The sequence below is a fragment of the Salvelinus alpinus genome, chromosome 35 (assembly GCF_045679555.1).
Source record: "Salvelinus alpinus chromosome 35, SLU_Salpinus.1, whole genome shotgun sequence".
In the NCBI taxonomy this organism is placed as follows: Eukaryota; Metazoa; Chordata; class Actinopteri; order Salmoniformes; family Salmonidae; genus Salvelinus; species Salvelinus alpinus.
Genome location: NC_092120.1, coordinates 16259059 through 16274587, shown reverse-complemented (window position 1 = coordinate 16274587; position 15529 = coordinate 16259059). Strand labels below are relative to the sequence as shown.

The 15529-nt window shown below is 41.7% G+C and overlaps 1 long non-coding RNA gene across 2 annotated transcripts; it reads right to left on the bottom strand.

Moving 5' to 3' along the window:
• Positions 1–448: 448 nt before the first annotated feature.
• Positions 449–12968, bottom strand: LOC139564409 (uncharacterized). Of its 2 annotated transcripts, none has more exons than XR_011672736.1 (3): positions 12836–12968; positions 4970–5087; positions 449–1316 (listed from the first exon to the last, which is right to left on the bottom strand). It is a non-coding gene; the product is annotated as an uncharacterized lncRNA (long non-coding RNA). The 2 variants fall into 2 exon arrangements; XR_011672735.1 differs by lacking the exon at positions 12836–12968 and adding an exon at positions 6183–6535.
• Positions 12969–15529: the final 2561 nt, after the last annotated feature.

The window sequence follows — 15529 nt, the reverse complement described above, 5'->3', positions numbered from 1 at the left end:
CCTAACACCTTAATATCATTACTAAACTGCCACGGTTCTTATTTTTCAAGTCACAGCTTTATTCGATTTCTACAAAACATCACAGAAATATACATTCGTGGTTATCATTCTTTAAAAAACTAAACGTGACAGTATTAACGAAGAGATTAAAAGCTGCACACCCATGCAACGTTTACTAAAGTTAGAATATTTGTGGTAACACCTAGTAGCCATTGCAGATCAAGTTCTTTAAAGAAAGACACGCATTTTTATCAGGACTTTAATCTAGAAACATTGTGAAAAACAAAGTTGTGATTTAAGTGCCTTTTTTTTTCTCGTAGATTTGGATAAGCAAGTTCCCAAAACGTTAAAATACTTAATTTCACCAGTAATGTACAGTTGTTTGTGTCTGACATTAACAGATATTGAACATGTGTGGAATTATTGACCAGTTTGAGACTCCTCCACATCTAGTTCACATAGCTCACTTTTATTTTTTTTAACAATAAGGAATTACAAAAACCTAAGAGGGTTCATTTCTCCCCACTTTCAGCCACACTACGAGCCTGCCTTCAGTCATTACTAGATACATCTCAAATGCAGATAGCCTTCCCTTAAAAAATTATTACTGTTCAGTTATTTTAGATAAACTGTCATATACTTGGAGCACTAGCAAGATTCACAGTACATTAGAATAATTAGTTAAGCATTTCTCTATCCCTTTTTAGCTCAGAACAGTATTGACGGCATCCTGCACGCATTTACCTTGGCAACGACTGAAGTACGGGCCCAGCCTGACCATAGACAGCTGGTTGTACTTTTTACCACCCAAACTTTATCAGGACCACACGAACCCCACCATGGGCCTTTCCCACATACACTCCCCATATCCCCCCTCCCAAAATCAACCCACAAGGTCCTCCCAACAGCCATTGGGGTGAAAGATTAAGATACCCTTAACAGCAGCAGCCCGCGAATTCTCCTCGCATTGAGAGTGATCCCAGTAAAAAAGACTCCAGTGTCTGAATGACGTGACTACGACTGATTGGTTGTGAAAAGGTGTTGTTCTGGACACCAACACTGTCATCTCCATGTCTCCTCTCCTCATTTCCGCGTTGGTTCGTCTTCTCTCCAGGTTGAGGTCCGCACTGGGGGGGGGGGGGGGGGTCTCTTCAGGGTGTATGGGGATCTCCTCTCTTCTGGAGCCTCTGGACCTTCTCGGTCATCCGTTTGGCACTGTAGTAGGACAGGCTCAGGCCCATGATGGCCAGCATCATGGCTATCTGGTTGACCGCGCGGTCCTGTGGCTGGGTCTGCACCTCACCGGCCACCTGTCTCTGTAGAGAGAACACACAAAAGGCAAAAGTTGAGTTATCAACATATGGGTCGGAGAACATATCTGAGCCAATTCTGGAAAAACAAAACCAATGCCTTAAATTTAGCCTAAGTCAAAGATTCTATAAAAAGATAATTGAATGTGACGAAACATGACAATGTACAGAAAAAAAATGCAATAAAGCTTCTTCCTTTCAAAAATGATACCTAAAAGCCAACTTCCCCAACAACACCAGTGTTCCACATTTCCACAGTGCCCGGTCATGTGCCCAGGCTTCTGGTTAGAACAGTTATTAAACATTTAGAGAGGGCAAGGAAATATTTTAGCAAGAAGGGGGCACAATGTTCTTGGTACACGAGAATGGTCTGTTCCAGACTCTTTGCATGCTATACCAAAGGGCAGATGCAGAAGGTCCCTGGACATCGGGAGGGTATGTGGACTCCGTACAATACAGCCCCCTTCTTTGCCCTCCATTATCCCTGGAGGGCCTCAAAGCAAATAAGATAAGACTCCATTTTAAAGCTCAGGCGTTTAGAGAGCACTGCCATATTAAGTGAAAAAGGCCTCTAGACATACCCGCGAGATTACAACTACATGACCAAAAGTATGTGGACACCTGCTCGTCGAACAGCTCACTCAATAGTCGAATCCACTAATTTGAAGGGGTGTCCGCATACTTTTGTATCTATAGTGTATATATGGAAGTGGTATTGGAGAGGTCTGGGGCTCAGAGGGGATGGGTTAAATGCGGAAGACACATTTCAGTGGAATGTATTTTGTTCTACAACTGACTAGGTTTCTCCCTTTCCTTTCAAAATTAGCATTTTAGAGACATCTTTGATTGCTTTCAGGTGGACATAGGCAATCCCGCTACCTGGGCCAGGTAGCCTAGTGGTTAGAGTGTTGGGCCAGTAACCGAAAGGTTGCTAGATCGAATCTCCGAGCTGACAAGGTAAAAATCTGTCGTTCTGCCCCTGAACAAGGCAGTTAACCCACTGTTCCTAGGCCGTCATTGTAAATAAGAATTTGTTATTTTTGACTTGCCTAGTTAAATAAAAAGGTACAATAAAAAAAATATATAAAAAAAATTGAGAATATTGATTTATTAACCAGATGTACAGTTTAATTCTAGTAAAAAATCCCTGTGTTAGGTTAGTTAGGATCACCACTTTATTTTAAGAATGTGAAATGTGAAATGTCAGAATGATAGTAGAGAGAATGATTTATTTCAGCTTTTATTTCTTTCATCACATTCCCAGTGTGTCAGAAGTTTACATACACTCAATTAGTATTTGGTAGCATTGCCTTTAAATTGTTTAACTTGGCCCATTCCTTCTGACAGAGCTGATGTAACTGAGTCAGGTTTGTAGGCCTCCTTGCTCGCGCACACTTTTTCAGTTCTGCCCACACATTTTCTATAGGATTGAGGTCAGGGCTTTGTGATGGCCACTCCAATACTTTGACTTTGTTGTCCTTAAGCCATTTTGCCACAACTTTGGAAGTATGCTTGGGGTCATTGTCCATTTGGAAGACCCATTTGCGACCAAGCTTACACTTCCTGACTGATGTCTTGAGATGTTGCTTCAATATATCCACATACTTTTTCTTCCTCATGATGCCATCTATTTTGTGAAGTGCACCAGTCCCTCCTTCAGCAAAGCAGCCCCACAACATGATGCTGCCACCCTCGTGCTTCACAGTTGGGATGATGTTCTTCAGCTTGCAAGCCTCCCACTTTTTCCTCCAAACATAAGCATGGTCATTATGACCAAACAGTTATATTTTTGTTTCATCAGATCAATACGATCTTTGTCCCCATGTGCAGTTGCAAACCGTAGTCTATGGCGGTCTATGGCGGTTTATGGCGGTTTTGGAGCAGTGGCTTCTTCCTTGCTGAGTGGCCTTTCAGGTTATGTCGATAAAGGACTTGTTTTACTGTGGATATAGATACTTTTGAAACCTGTTTCTTCTAGCATCTTCACAAGGTCTTTTGCTGTTGTTCTGGGATTGATTTGCACTTTTCTCACCAAAGTACGTTCATCTCTAGGAGACAGAACACGTCTCCTTCCTGAGTGGTATGACGGCTGCGTGGTCCCATGGTGTTTATACTTGCGTACTATTGTTTGTGCAGATGAACGTGGTACCTTCAGGTGTTTGGAAACTGCTCCCAAGGATGAACCAGACTTCTGGAGATCTACCATTTTCTCCCCTGAGGTCTTGGCTGATTTCTTTAGATTTTCCCATGATGTCAAACAAAGGGGCACTGGGTTTGAACGTAGGCCTTGAAATACATCCACAGGTACCTCTAATTGACTCAAATGATGTCAATTAGCCTTTCAGAAGCTTCTAAAGCCATGCCATTATTTTCTGGAATTTTCCAAGCTGTTTAAAAGGCACAGTCAACTTAGTGTATGTAAACTTCTGACCCACTGGAATTGTGACACAGTGAAATAATCTGTCATTAAAACGAGTTTTAATGACTCCAACCTAAGTGCATGTAAACTTCCGACTTCAACTGTATAAGTTATTGTATCTGAAAGCATTTTAACCATCATAAATACAACCAGAAATTCAAACCAGAATGCAGAGTAGTCCTCACTACCATCACACATATTCAAATCCTCCAACCACAATGCAAATATCACAGCAACATGTGGAATTTTATGTAACAGCGAGTCACTTTCTCCTAAAGTCTGTATTTACACAAATGATGACATGCATCACATTCATGACTGTAAAGGATTATTGCGGCAGAGGAGGAACAAAAGAAAGGGGGAGGAAATAATAATCACTAGCATTAGCGTCAATGATAATCATATCAGTGACTTTGTTGATGAAAGCAGATTGTGCGTCGCAGATGGGGGGTCCTGGGGAAAGCGGCTACTATTATACACCAGGCCCAGATTCCCGCCTGGCTGAATTCAACATGGACTGACAAGTTAGTGTTGGTCATGCCGTTTTAACAACTGGTCACTTGCACTGTTTAGAGTCTACAGTAGAACTCAGGCAAAAGGGGGGAAACACTACTTAATCTTAAAAGGACTAGAAGCAGTTTTCATGAGCTTTTAGCTACTGAATGTGAGGAGAGAAACCATGGCATTGGAGTAATGCTCAAATACTCTGAGAAGTGGTCCATTTTTCATTTGGCTTACATCCACATCTGAGCCAAGGGGGAAGTTAAACCTTGTCACGCTACTCTTACATTTCAAGTCAAGTGAATCATAACTCCCTCATAAGAGATACATCTTAGCTGACATTTCCTAAGTCAACAAGGACTCTATTAAAAAATCATTCATGGCCATTGTTATTCAAGCGTAAAGATCAGCAAATACCAAACTGTGGCAAGGAGAATAGGAATTTCATTGACTGGGTGGGAGTGGATATGGTGCCCATATGACTCTTTTCTAATGCATCTGCAACTCTAGAACACAATACTGTTAATCACTTTTTCGGAAATTTAATGTTTTTTTTATTTTCTCAAGTGTTGACGATTCCATATGGACTGCATCTTTACACGATTCAGTGCTGACTCACTGTAACAAGTCATACCAGTAAGTAGACAAGAGAAATGCCAATATATTTCCTTGCACATGAATTCATACAGTATTTGGCACACACAAAACCCCAATGAAAGGCTGTCAATAGTTTACAAACCTGTAGGAGGCGGAAGTATCCAGGGGTCAGTCTGCCCAGTCTGATGATCATGTCTATAGTGGATCTGGGGTTGGTTTCTTTGTGCAGTGGTGTGTTGATGCAGCTCTGGTCTGGAGACCTGAAGAGAAAGAGATAATGGAGTCACTCCATCGGCCCACTAAGCCAATAGGAAACCATAATGCATCCCATGTGTAGAGGCATACGGATGCCTCAATAAAAAAAGTGTTTTTAGAACCATCCAAATAGAAGACAATAGCATCAAACTAAACTTTGTTGAACACTGAGGAAGACAAAAGTGTGCTTACAAATTAAACCAAAGCCTATCTTCAAGTTTGATACCGGCGACAGACTGGCATAATGAGAAACGAGGCAGTTTTCTATGCTTGCAAATAAACTCAAACCATCTGAACGGCTTTGAGGAAGGGAACAGTTCTTGCCTGAGGCGAGGACTATGAACAAACCCAGTCTCCCTGATCCGGTTATGTCCAGTGCAGTCTAGTCTCGTTACAGACAAACCCATCCAGAAAAGAGTGCCATCGTCAGAACTAACATCTGGTCTGATTTTGGACCTGACACCATTTCTCAGAACCTTTAATTTTTTCAAATAATAATCTCCAATCAGCATGTCTGAACTAGATCTGACGAGGGAAACAATGTTGCTATTCCCGAAGCCGTGAACTTGAACTCGAGTCGAAAAACGTTAAATTCATTCAGCCTCTAAAGATAATCACGTCAATGAGTGGTCATCTTGATTGTTATCATGCCAATTTAAAGAATTCCCTCCAAACACTAAATTCGGGACAATATTCCAGATCTTATTCAAAAGTGACAACCATAATTGGAAAGAGCCTAGTTCTATCCTTTAAAAAAAAGTGTTCAATTGTATTTTTTCTTTACTTCCAACTGCTTGAGTGGCTTGCTTTGAAGTACATTCCTGCGAGATGCGGGAAACTGAGCGATAGTGCTCCAACTCACAAGTCAAGTAAACAGGACCAGCTATGTGTGTGTGGGGGGACCAACACCACCACCACCATCCTAATTAACTCATTATGCCACCATCTAAATGCATCTCTCTCCATGACCAATAACATGGGTCTTATGTCGAAGTTCACCAATCCGTGAACATTGCATCAATAACAATAATTTCAATGGGGAGGCAAGGGGAAAAGCTGGCAGTGTGCAGGGAAGGTAGAAACATGAGGGATTCGCCAACCTGGTTGCGATTACACCCTTTTGTTCAGGCAAAAAGGAGGAACTCGGCAAAAAAGATTACAAGAAATTCAGGGTTTCCGACTTGCTCCAGGGCAAAAAGTGGTCCGGAATGCAGTCGTAAAAAAAACGGTTGGATCCTCCACACCTTCCACAGGCTCTGTGGTGGTAAAGATCCTGTGGCTGCTACTCCAACTGGCCAGTCTAAACTCCAACCATCTAGCGCCCAGCCAACCAAAGAGCACCTGGTAGTTTGGGTACCCAACAGTGTGACGGGAGACTGGAACTACGGAGAAAGCTTCTGCTTTGTGATCCGCCCTTTTATATAGCCCGGTCTCACCCAACCAGATCTGCAGACTTGCCCAACACACACACACAGCTGTCGAAATGCATCAATCTCTGTGGCTTGCGCTCTAACACATATAAGCCCAACCCACCTCCCCATAGTGTAAAAACCCTTTGCGACCTGTCAGATGGTATTTGCTCATCCAGCCAACAAAGTGGAAAGAGAGAGATTTTTTTTTTTAATAAAGTGTTCATAAGCTTAACAGCACACGTCTAAGGGAACATGCGTGCCAACGCGTTGGATTATGTAACAACGCGTTGGATTATGTAACAACGTTGACCTGCCCTCAGAAATTATATGTGAGAAATATCAGGATTTGCCTTCCAGAACTGACCACTCCTTGTTCATGTTGACTTGGAAGAAAAGCGTCGGTCACATTAGTGGGTAATTTCGCCTTTATGATCGTGGCGTCATGGAGTTTGTTTCGGTGTTACATAAACTCCTTCCATTTCACTGGGCTAAGAGTTGCAGTTTCTCGTCCAGAAATCTTCCAAACAATTATGAAACCAATGTTGACTTCACCAGAATCTTACGTTTAATTATGTCCATGGCTTCAGGCCAAATTATGGCATTGCTTGACATCCATACTGTTGATGGACAATGACCTCACAACCTTGTAGTAGTATCCCATCATGCCATGCTAGATCAATGTCCTTTTGCGCAATGCTATTTGATGCGTCTATATTTTTGAAGGGTTCCTTCACTACTCAACTATCAAAAATGTGTTACTACAGAGATTCATGGCCAATCACCTTTTGGCCAAGATCACACAGTAGACCAATCCAAAGCTTTCTTTAAATCTGTCAGCAAAGCAGGGGTCCGATAAACAACCTTAAAATAAAGTAATCTGATTGTTGGGTCTCCTTTCAAATAATCCGATGAGGAGATTAAATTAAGTCAATCTTTGGCTTTGAACAGGTTCTCTGTCAACATTCTCAAAGCTAATAAAAGAACAGACCGATATCAATTTATCCAATGTAATTTCATTTACAAATCAGGGACACTTGTCTGGTAAACCAATTTGGGGAATTGTAGCTCTGGAATGTTGAGGTCGCGTTTCGGATTTATGCTAAATCTATTAAAAATGTGAGTACAGTGAAGAAGACATCCACCCTCGTCAATACATCCTCTCAAATGACATGGGAACATAGCTTTCAGATCAAGCTATAAAATGCCTGCCTAAGAGCTGCTTTCAGACCAGGAAGAGGGGGACAGAGAGGCTATGGAAACACACAAAGGAGATGGGTTGGGGAGAGCGAGCGAGCGAGAGCAGCAGCCCTCCAAAAATATCTAATCTCTCTCTCAATTCAATTTAAGAGCTTTATTGGCATGGGAAATATATGTTAACATTGCCAAAGCAAGTGAAGTAGAAAAAAAACTAAAAGTGACATAAACAATACAAATTGACAGTAAACATTACTCACAGAAGTTCCAAAATAATAAAAGACCTTTCAAATGTCTATATACAGTGTTGTAACGATGTGCAACTGGTTAAAGTACAAAGGGGAAAATAAACAAATTTGGGTTGTATTTACAATGGTGTTTGTTCTTCACTGGTTGCCCTTTTCTTATGGCAACAGGTCACAAATATTGCTGCTGTGATGGCACACTGTGGTATTCCGCCCAGTAGATATGGGAGTTTACCAAAATTAGGTTTGTTTTTTAAATCTTTGTTGATCTGTGTAATGAGGGAAATATGTGTCTCTAATATGGTCATACATTGGGCAGGAGGTTAGGAGGTGCAGCTCAGTTTCCACCTCATATTGTGGGCAGTGTACACAGTCTGTCTTCTCTGGAGAGCCAAGTCTGCCTATGGTGGCCTCTCTCAATAGCAAGGCTATGCTCACTGAGTCTGTACATAGTCAAAGCTTTCTTTAAGTTTGGGTCAGTCACAATGGTCAGGTAATCTGCCACTGTGTACTCTCTGTTTAGGGCCAAATAGCATTCTAGTTTGCTCAGTTTGTCAATTCTTTCCAATGTGTCAAGTAATTATCTTTTTGTTTTCTCATGATTTGGTTGGGTTCAATTGTGTTGCTGTCCTGGGGCTCGGTTTGTGTTTGTGAACAGAGCCCCAGGACCAGCTTGCTTAAGGGACTCTTCTCCAGGTTCATCTCTCTGTAGGTGATCTTTGTTATGGAAGGTTTGGGAATCGCTTCCATTTTGGTGGTTGTAGAATTTAACGTCTCTTTTCTGGATTTTGATAAATAGTGGGTATTAGCCTAATTCTGCTTTGCATGCATTATTTGGTGTTTTACGTTGTAAACAGGGTATATTTTTGCAGTATTCAAATCTCTCTCTGACACAGGAGCAGTAAAACTGTCATTAGCCTCATGTTTCTGCTGCACCAGTCTCGTGAGCACATACAGCAAGCCCCCAAACTCACAGCCAATGACAGCCTTCCATAGCTCCTTCCTCCCTCCCATCTTCCTGCATCCTCACTCCCTACTGTTCCCATCTAAAACAACTCGGGGGTTTCTCCACTGAGTGATGTGGGCTGATAAATGGTGAGAGCTGGGGGCATCAGCAGCTGAGACGGTGCTACTGTCAGAGCTTCAATCTCTCCTCAGAGCCACCGATTTGACGGCCACCATTTCCGTCACATCTTTGCAGTGTGGCTTGTAAACAAGGCTTCTGGACAATCAAGACCATTAGCACAAGCCATTCGAAGTAAATGGGAACCAACTGGGCTGGCCATAAAAGTGTAAACAGGCCAATTTGAAAGCAGCTTAGAACACCTACCACCCAGATTTGACATGTCAGTGGGAAAGAAGTAGGAAGGGGGGAGTGTGATGACAATCAATCATCAGTTGGCATTGAGCCATTGATTACGTTGCTTAATGAATGAATGTAAAGATCACATAATGCTTGACAGCCTTGGTTTCTCAAATGATTGCCTCGCCTGGTTTACCAACTACTTCTCTGATAGAGTTCAGTGTGTCAAATCGGAGGGCCTGTTGTCCGGACCTCTGGCAGTCTCTATGGGGGTGCCACAGGGTTCAATCCTCGGGCCGACTCTCTTCTCTGCATACATCAATGATGTTGCTCTTGCTGCTGGTGATTCTCTGATACACCTCTACGCAGACGACGCCATTCTGTATACTTCTGGCCCCTCTTTGGACATTGTGTTAACTAACCTCCAGACGAGCTTCAATGACATACAACTCTCCTTCCATGGCCTCCAACTGCTCTTAAACGCAAGTAAAACTAAATGCATGCTATTCAACCGATCACTGCCCGCACCTGCTCGCCCGTCTAGCATCACTACTCTGGACGGCTCTGACTTAGAATACGTGGACAACTACAAATACCTAGGTGTCTGGTTAGACTGTAAACTCTCCTTCCAGACTCACATTAAGCATCTCCAATCCAAAATTAAATCTAGAATTGGCTTCCTATATCGCAACAAAGCATCCTTCACTCATGCTGCCAAACATACCCTCGTAAAACTGACCATCCTACCGATCCTCGACTTTGGTGATGTCATCTATAAAATAGCCTCCAACACTCTACTCAACAAACTGGATGCAGTCTATCACAGTGCCATCCGTTTTGTCACCAAAGCCCCATACACTACCCACCATTGCGACCTGTACGCTCTCGTTGGTTGGCCCTCGCTTCATACTCGTCGCCAAACCCACTGGCTACAGGTTATCTACAAGTCTCTGCTAGGTAAAGCCCCGCCTTATCTCAGCTCACTGGTCACCATAGCAGCACCCACTCGTAGCACCTGCTCCAGCAGGTATATCTCACTGGTCACACCTAAAGCCAATTCCTCCTTTGGTCATCTTTCCTTCCAGTTCTCTGCTGCCAATGACTGGAACGAACTGCAAAAATCTCTGATGCTGGAAACAATTATCTCCTTCACTAGCTTTAAGCACCAGCTGTCAGAGCAGCTCACAGATTACTGCACCTGTACATAGCCCATCTATATTTTAGCACAAACAACTACCTCTTCCCCTACTGTATTTATTTATTTATCTCCTTTGCACCCCATTATTTCTATTTCTACTTTGCACATTCTTCCACTGCAAATCTACCATTCCAGTGTTTTACTTCCTATAATTGTATTTACCTCGCCACCATGGCCATTTTTTGCCTTTACCTCCCTCATCTCACCTCATTTGCTCACATTGCATATAGACTTATTTTTCTACTGTATTATTGACTGTATGTTTTGTTTATTCCATTTGTAACTCTGTGTTGTTGTATGTGTCGAATTGCTTTGCTTTATCTTGGCCAGGTCGCAGTTGCAAATGAGAACTTGTTCTCAACTAGCCTACCTGGTTAAATAAAGGTGAAAAAAAAAAAATGCTTCTAGGAATCTCACATATCAATACATTATCACCATATCATGCACTCTCGACTCGTGTGGGAGGGGTGGATGGGGGACGTATAGTCTGATCGGAGATACAGCACCAGGAGTTAACATGTGAAAGGTTAGCTATCAGCTAACCCTTCAAGGTATCAGGTTAGTCCGGAAAAAGGTCAAACTATTGCATGACTAGATTGTATAGTTAATGCATACAGTCCATGCATATAGGCCTAGAGGCATTCTAAACAAGACCCAAATATCTACTTTTAACCAACATAGCTAGTACTTGGTGAGAGGTGAACATATAGGCCTTTTGTGCTTTTTCAAAACAACAAAACAGCAAATTCCAATGACAAACACCCACGTGTGAAGTTATGCCAATCCCTGGCATGTAATTAACCGGAAACAGTGTTGCAGAATTTCACATACCATGTCACCCCTCATCCCCCTATATGACCCCTCCCCTCCAGACATGCCACTGCCGTTTTAAATCACCCCATTGTTCTCCTAGCTTTTCCCAGTCAAAGCCCCTATACCACTGCCTCAAACCTGGAATGAAGGATCGCTGCTGCCACCTGCCTCTTGCATGTGTGAACAACTACCATTACAGTTACAGTATTTACACATATAGTAGTACTTTTCTCAGTTAAACTAACAAAATGTAGTAAAACCTTATTGATTTACCAAAAAAAAAAAATGTATTGGTCACATACACATGGTTAGCAGATGTTAATGCAAAAGTAGCAAAATGCTTGTGCTTCTGGTTCAGACAGCACAGTAATATCTAACAATTCATCTATCAAATCCCCAACTACCTAACACACACAAATCTAAAAAAGGGGTGAATGAGAATATGTACATATAAATATATGGATGGGTGATGGCCGAGCGGCAAAGACAAGGTGCCGTAGATGTTATAAAATACAGTATATACATATATGAGTAATGTAAGATATGTAAACATTATTCAAGTGGCATTATTTAAAGTGGCATTGTTTAAAGTGACTAATGATCCATTTGTTAATGGAGGATCATGGAACTGTTTTATCCTCAAAGCGGGCAAAGAAGGTGTTTAGTTTGTCTGGAAGCGTAATGTCGGTGTCCGTGACGTGGCTGGTTTTCTTCTTGTAGTCCGTGATTTCCTGTAGACCCTGCCACATAAGTCTCATGTCCCATGCTTTCTGAAGATATTTTACACAAGAGTTAAATAATCTCATGAAATGCAATGCATCAATTCCCATCAAATCGTTACCTAATAAATATAGTGCACAGATCCAGCAGTTTCTCATAAAAATGTACACCATATTTCATAAGCAGTTGAATCAAGATGCTTTCCATTTTAGCAGACATCCAACAAAATGAAAAAAATAAAAATACAATGAATACTTTTAGATAAGTAGTGCTACAGGGCAATTGCTCTCAAAGTTGATAAACGTTTTTTTCCCCCACTAAATTGGTCTTTCGACCAATCACATTAGATCTTTTTAGAGCTGATCTGATTGGTCAAAAGATCAATTGTGGGGAAAGAATTGTGATATTGGGCTGCCTGTCTAAGCAGCCTAAGTGTTTCCATTCCCAATTTAAAACCCACACCTATTAATTCCAAATTATAAGTAAAATTATTTCTTTAACAATCGATTAACTTATCAAGAATATCTATCCAATTGAGCGGTTATACGTTCGAATTACTTAAAAATCGGTTAATAAAAATGTATAAAGTAAACATAACTTTGCCTAGCGGCTCCATCCATATTGTTAACCAACCAAGTCATATTGGGGCGTAAAAAATCTGTTCTCTTTCCCTCCAAATGTAATATAACACAATTCAACAAATGTTCTACACCTCCAGTACGTGCTCTTTTCCATTGTTAGCTAATTAATCATGGAGTCAACCAATTACAAACTATTGGAAATCATTTTTGGACGTATTTAAAATATATTTAACAAAAACTAATTGTCGCGTAAAAGTGTCATTTACAAAGCTGTAGTTTGAACTGACCTGCAACTGTGCTCGGATTGAGCTGGTTGAAATGTGCCCAAACTATTGAGGGAGTACAAGCACACGATGTTCACGTATCAAGCTATATAGGAAGCCAGGCCAGCCTATAGATACATGAGGTGGGTGGGGCAATCTGAGCCATGAGCGCACAAGACATTTAAGTGTGCGTACAAGTCGCACAGACCCTTCTGAATAGAATATGATCGCCTAGTGTGATCGATAACACGTATTTCTAGTCGGAGAAAGAATGTTTCTTTATTGGTCATTTGTCCTATACATGAAAGTATCGTATTTCTTTCGTTGACTGAAAATATGTTATTGGGCCAACGCGCAACAGACAGACATTTAGCACACAACTGGTTAGTTTGCGCTCTGCTGTGTAGGCTAGGTACGTAGTTGAACTCTAGTCTAAAGCAGGGATGGGCAACTCCAGTTCTCGGGAGCCTGATTGGTGTTATACTTTTGGCCCCTGGTCTAATGCCATGGTAATGAAAGACAGAAGCTATACATTATTATAAACTGGGTGCTGATTGGCTGACAGCCACGGTATACCAGACCGTATGAAAAAGAAAAGGACAGCCGCACACTCTAGGAGCTCAGATGCAATAATATAATAACCATCGTTTCGACAGACAAGCTGTCTTCATCAGGGTATACCACGGGTATGACAAAACATGTATTTTTACTGCTATAATTATGTTAACCAGTGTATTATGTAACCAGTTTATAATAGCAATATGGCACCTCAGGGGTTTGTGGTATATGGCCAATATACCACGGCTAAGGGCTGTATCCAGGCACTCTGCGTTGTGTCTTAAATACAACTACAATTGCTTAAATAGACCTAAAGAAATGTTGATTGTTCATATCTATTCCTCTTGTCATCACTATCCTAGAACAAATAGCAGAACTCTCAGCAACCCCCATCTTCCTCTTTCCTTTTTGGTTGCTTTACCCTCTCCATAATTTGTTCTCCTTGTGTGAAACTTTCCCACTCCCTCCTCTTCCCAGCTAGTCCCCATTTGGGTAGTTACCCTCAAATAACTGCTAGTAGGCCTATGCTTATAGCTTAACATTTGCCATCCCCTCCCCCTTCGTGCTAGTCACATGAACTCAGCGGAATGTATGAAGTTTGCAGGGTGGAGATGGACAACCATCCCTTGTGGTGTCTCGGTAGTTCAGTTGTTTCATAACACATTTACGGTGGCTCTGTTTCTTTTCAGTTGAACAGGCTGCTTTCACTTTGTTTTCATTCGTTAATTCCCGTTTCTTGTCCATTAAGTGCAACCTGACTATAGGGAATTCGATTAGGCCTACACTGTTTGAAAAAGGCGCACCAGTTCAATGTGTGAGACCTGCGCGGTAGAGGACAGCACATTCACTATCCCTTACCCGAATGACCGTGGAGTGTGAAATCCTCATCTGTTCATTTTGATACATGACATACAGGCCAATCCCACATTTAGGTCCAACCCCTCTCGTATAGGCAGCGTCAGGGGCACATGTTTCTATGTTTTGCTTCTCTGCTGACTGTTTGTACAGTCCTCCACTGACTCGGATTTGTACTGTATACTGTACTTTGTAGGCTTGTGTTTTGGATAGGGACACACAGGTTTACATCTATTTGCCAGTCATATTGGCCCCCTGGTTTGTGGAGCGAGTGTTGTGTCTGTGTGTGACATCCCACTGTAGGGAGAGGCACATCATACACTCTCCTATTTGGTTGAAAATATAGTCACTTGCCTCACTATTTTTCCTAATTCCCACGTTCTGGTGGAGAGGATATCCTTCTAATTTACCAAAATGTGTTAGGGCCTAGCCATGCTGATGTTGAAAAGTTTGGTAGGCAAATGGTTGGATGTATTTTTTAACCCCCATAAAATGTCTATATATAAACTCTAAGTACAATGTATGTAAATTGAAAACACTAACAGGTCTCTCCTTATGTCAATTCTAAAGTGCTGGCGATAAGAAAGCCATCTGATGGATAGGCAAGCCAATGATTAAAGTCCCTTAATTCTGTTCAGACACTGCCCTCTATTGGGGACTAAAAGGTATCACACTGAGGTGTAATGTCAAATTGAAATCAAGTCAGATTCTACGGTGCATTCGGAAAGTATTCAGACCTCTTCCCCTTTCCTACATTTTGTTACATTACAGCCTTATTCAAAAACACAATACCCAATAATGACAAAGAAAAAACAGGTTTGAGAAATTTTAGCAAATGTATAACGAATAAAAAAGAGATTTACCTTATTTACATAAATATTCAAACCCTTTGCTATGAGACTCAAAATTGAGCTCAGGTGCATCCTGTTTCCATTGATCATCCTTGAGATGTTCCTACAACTTGATTGGAGTCCACCTGTGGTAAATTCAATTGATTGGACATGATTTGGAAAGGCACACACCTGTCTATTTAAGGTCCCACAGTTGACAGTGCATGTCAGAGCAAAAACCAAGCCATGAGGTCAAAGGAATTGTCCGTAGCGCTCCAAGACAGGATTGTATCGAGGCACAGATCTGCTGAAAGGTACCAAAAAATGTCTGCAGCGTTGGAGGTACCCAAGAACACAGTGGCCTCCATCATTCTTAAATGGAAGAAGTTTGGAACCACCAAGACTCTTCCTAGAGATGTCCGCCTGTCCAAACTGAGCAATCCGGGGAGAAGGGCCTTGGTCAGGGAGGTGACAA